This window comes from Lynx canadensis, chromosome B2 (assembly GCF_007474595.2).
Source record: "Lynx canadensis isolate LIC74 chromosome B2, mLynCan4.pri.v2, whole genome shotgun sequence".
In the NCBI taxonomy this organism is placed as follows: Eukaryota; Metazoa; Chordata; class Mammalia; order Carnivora; family Felidae; genus Lynx; species Lynx canadensis.
The window spans coordinates 84,694,364-84,699,413 of NC_044307.1; the positions used below are offsets into that span (position 1 = coordinate 84,694,364).

At 37.8% G+C, this 5,050-nt stretch overlaps 1 pseudogene; it reads right to left on the minus strand.

Annotated features, from left to right (window-relative positions):
• Nucleotides 1–4,022: 4,022 nt before the first annotated feature.
• LOC115515073 lies at nucleotides 4,023–4,137 on the minus strand (annotated as a pseudogene).
• Nucleotides 4,138–5,050: the final 913 nt, after the last annotated feature.

The window sequence follows — 5,050 nt, forward strand, 5'->3', positions numbered from 1 at the left end:
TCAGCTGAAAGTCTGCACAGAGAATGCCACAGTCACGGCAGGATTGTTTCTGTATTGAAAAAGCAGAGAGCAACTTCTTGGCACTCCATCAGAAGAGATGTGATTTCCTAACGAAAGTGGAATGCTCGGTCAGAAGAGTTGTTGGAACTTCCCCCTCTGCCATGAAACCTGGTGAATGGTTTGAGTTTTTCCAAAATTATTTCAAATTGAGCTGCTAGGAGGCTGTGCCGACCGTTCCAATTTTCCTCTCAATTTTGCATTTTGTTGGATGCTTCCCTCAAGTCTTCCAGTGTAGTTCAGTCATTAGTCAGAGCTGGAAGGTTTATTATTTATTTTGACAGTCACCAGCCTATTTTGTCAAACAGTACACATTACTGCTCCATTTGACAGGTGTTACTCTTAAAATCCTTCAGTTTCTTTTTCCTCCTTTGAGCGAGGCTTCTGTGTCTGCTGTCTTGTTTGCCTTCCCAAAGGAAGCACGGTACATTTTCTGGTTGATAAAAGCTTTATGTTGTTGCTACTTTTCAGTGACAGATTAGGCGGCCATTGGTCAAAAACTTTTTTCTTGATTTAATCTAAATTTTGGTGATGTGCTTAAGCTGGGATCCAGTGGGAGATTAAATAGAAGGATGAAAGAAAGGATGGTGGGCACAGTGTAACTAGAGGCAAGAAAGCACTGCCATTTCGCCAAAGATGGATATTATGAGGTTACAGAGGTCAAAACGAGCTTTAAGTTTAACGGTGTGAGGATTAGGCTAGAGGGGGAAAAAAAGCCACATCATTTATTTGTTGCTCTTACAAAAGGAAAATGCATGTGACCGTAATGACCTAGAAGAGAATGGTAGGTCGGATGAAAGAGGTTAGGTAGGTCTTTGTGGAGAAGATGGCTTCTGCATTGATTTTTAAAAAATTAATGTTTATTTATTTTTGAGGGAGAGAAGAGAGAGAGAGAGAGAGAGAGAGAGAGAGAGAGAGAGAGAGAATGAGTGGGGGAGGGGAAGAGAGAGAGGAAGACACAGAATCTGAAGCAGGCTCCAGGCTCTGAGCTGTCAGCACAGAGCCTAATGCAGGGCTTGAGCTCACAGACCATGAGATCATGACCTGAGCCTAAATGAGAGGTTTAACCGACTGTCCCACCTAGGCGCTCCATGAATTGATTTTTAAAGGTAGATGGTAATACAGACAAAAGAAGAGGTAGTGAGAAGGCCTTTCTATAATGATACCAATATAGGTGGGATGGTGAATTTGATTTTGGATATGTCACTTACAACATATTATGAAGTGTTTGGGAATGAAGTTTTCTCTGATATTCATGGCCCATCACTGTTATCCATTTGGTTGGCTAACTTCCTTATCTACTCAAGTGTCATTTCCTCAGGAAGACTTCTGACTTCTGACTTGCTGACAGTGTAGAGCCTGCTTGGGATTCTCTCTCTCTTCCTCTCTTTGTCTCTCCCTTGCTTTCTCTCTTTCTCTCTCTCTTTCTCTCTCTCTCAAAGTAAATAAATAAACTTAATAAAATAAAGTAAAGTAAAATAAAATAAAATAGGTATGATACTTTCATCTCAGGATGATTGTGGAGATTAGTTTTGAAAAAAAAAAACTTTCTAGAAGGCCTGAATTTGTTAAGTACTCACCAAATGCAAATTTATAACTTCATGAAATCTTTCTATAGCACTCATCTGCACCATACTGATTGGTAACACTTTAAGTACATGTTATATCTTCACAATTAAGGAGTAAACTACTTGAAGGCAGTGACTCCCCAGATCCTTGGCATAGGGCCATACACATTTAGAATTTGGAACATGATAAAGTCTGTTGATTAAGACATTAACATTACTTTAAAAATATAAGCACCATTTTGGGGCGAGTAAATGTGAATTCACTGGCTTTACTGGAATTAAGACAATGTGTATTAGTTTGTTATTGTTTTGCATTCTACATGATGCTGTCTTCTCTATAAAGCAAACTTTATTTAAAAGAAATGTATATAAGAAAATAAGAGGGCTAGTGTTTTGACAGTCAGAGGAGGGTTTTCAAAACCTAATGCCAGATGTTAGGTCAATCTTGGGAATCATGGTCATTTTAGTTTTACATTAAGAATTTTATGTCTCTTTTTCAGACATCCAATAATATTGCAGCAATTACATTTTTAGGCAAAAGGATTTTAGAGATCAAATGCTTTTTTCCCCTCTTTCTGAAATATGATTATTTCAATTACTAGTAGCAACAATTAATCACTAACTGATTCATCAGCCTGCAGCTGGGATTGGAGAGCTGACTTCCTTTCTTTATTCCTATTTTATGTTCTACTGTGCTCAGCAGGGATTGACTAATAGCAAGCTAATAACCTTTCCCTGCTCTCAGTACCTTTTTCTAATACCCGCAAAGAAGAAAATTTTAAATACTTTTTCCCAAGTACATCTTTACCTCACAATTTCTGAAGGGAACTTTAACATTACAAGTGTTGATCCATTTTGTTGTAAGAATAAGGAATTATAGGAAGACATTTCCTTAAGGTTTGTCTGACCATTCTTTGCTATTTTTCGCTAAACAACTCATGCTAGAGGGATGGTTATATAAGTCACTCCAAATGGGTAACGATTTTCTATTTCTTGGAATTTATCTGAGTCATATGACTCCGTGTCTATAATATACCAATATATACATACCCATCTATATAGCAATAGATCTTCTCCAAGCATTCTAGTGTTCTGATTATCAGTATGTTGTATTTCCTAGAATTCAGTGAGAAGATATTGTAACCTATTTGGATTATTCCTAGGAGATGCCAGAAGCTTGGCCCAGAAGAAGCATACTCATCCTCTACTCCAGAGGAGTAGGTTCTTTTAGAGCAAGGGCTCTCAAATAAAAAATCCATAGACTTCAAACTATCTGCAAACATCAAAGAACAATTTGTGTCATTGGGCATTTTCCATATTTTGTGTAAGTTTCTCCAAATTATTAACGTAAATCCTCTTAATGGAAACCAGAGTTCCCCTCAGGACATACAGAATAACCTTCTAGATAACCACATTCATTTATTTACTTAACTATTTTAAAGTCTAGTATCCTTGGAAAATTTTCGCTACAAGATCTATAGGCTAAAATTCACTCTTCTTAATGTAACTGAAATCATAATTAGTAGGCACTGGTCATACAGCTGTCAAGAACTTAGAAGGGTCTGAAACTTTACCCTACCTATGTGCCAAGTTAGCTTGCTACAGTTCCATGGGTGATGGCAGAAGACATGACACCCCTGAATAAGACACAAAGAATTTTATTACTCACAGCAATGGTAGTAGTCAGAGTATCGGCATTTTATGCTGGTGTCCCACAGGGCAATGCTAAAAGGGTGAAATGCCTGCTCACACATAGTGGTTGTATTATAGGAGTAGAATTCCAACCATAGGAATAATGAATCTTTTATAATGGGCAGTAAACCTGACTGATCTTTGCCCTAAAGAGAAACAATATCTTTGTTGTATTGAACTGTAAACATGCAGGACCCACGGAGAATTGTCTTCCAACTATACTTACCCCTTGATTCAACACTCTTTTGACTACTGGCAAAGTTTCCTACTAGTACACCACTCTGTCAGGTGCATTGATCAATGACTCATAGAGATTAGGACCAAATCTCTTAAATTTGTCTCATACTATATTTAATAAGGTTACTATCAATAGGACTCTGAGCAGCAGGATAAGGCAATATTCAATATTAACATCAAGTGTTCCAGACCCAATCACGTGAGCAAATCTTATAAACCATCTCGATCTACCTTAGAAATCCAGGTGTATTTCTCCTTAAGTTTCCACCTTGACCTTCCCATCTGGATCAAGGCACTAATCCAGGTATAGTGGGATATATCAGTGGTCACACAGACTCTACCTTGCCCTGCAAGAAGAAAATTTATGGCCAATATCATCTATAACAAGCCTGGCCACTGAGTTAAGGTTAACCTGAATACATTCCAGGACTGAGGTGGTATCTTTGATCACCTCAACTAATATTGAAGAGAAATTTTGTGTCACTTTTTCCTTCATGAACTTGTGTGTCATCCTTGTGCAGGGGCTATGCTAATCTTCGCTGTATCATTCCAATTTTAGTATATGTGCTTCTGAAGCAAGCACTTATATCACCTTGTCTAATACAATTTTCTAATTCTAATTTTTCCTACTATGACTCAGATTGTAGGGAAAACTATGACATTGGTATAAGTAGCAAATCAGTTACCCCTCTAGAAGGCTCCCCAAGCAACTAAGTGTAGCTCATTTTGGAGATACAATGCAGTCATTTAAGGGTTACATTACCCACTGGGAGTGTTTTTTAACTTGGAGACCTCTTGTGATTACTCTTAAGAGGACAATAATAATTTTATGGGAGAGAAATAAGGTAATACTTGGCTTCCACACAAGACCTATAATCCCAAAAGTACTCTTGATGTCCTTAAAAGGATGGAGCCATTTATAATTATTGGAGCTCCTAAAGTGGAATCTATATCATCCAAGATCACAAGTTGACATTACCCAGTGTGGCCTCCTAGCCATCTGGTAGGTCTCAGGTTTCTCAATTCAGTTTGAATACTTCAGTCTAGTCATTGTTTTTGTAGGTAACGTTTGAGGACAGTTACTCCACTCTGTCTTATGTACACCATCAGCCAGATAACCTTCATCCATTCAAGAGAATCACTCTGCTACAGCAGTGGAAATATGGATGAAACAGATAACTAAAGGTGTTTACAAGAATTTTACTGGGAAGTATAGGGACTAGGATTATCACCTTTTCTTTTGATAGCCTTTTTGGTAATTTTAAGATGAATGGCAATCAAACGGTGGCCAGAGCTTCCTTATAGGAAATTACAGACCCAGAAATCAATTAAATTTAAGTGCTTATTAGCTTGGGAAAGATACACAAGAGGATTTTTCTTGAAAAAGGCTCTAGGAGTGATCTATAGGAAAAAAGAAATATTAATGTTCCTTTGCCATCCGTCTTTCCAAGGGTCTAAGATGATCTTGCCCAAGTGACAGTTTGTTGCTCTCCTCC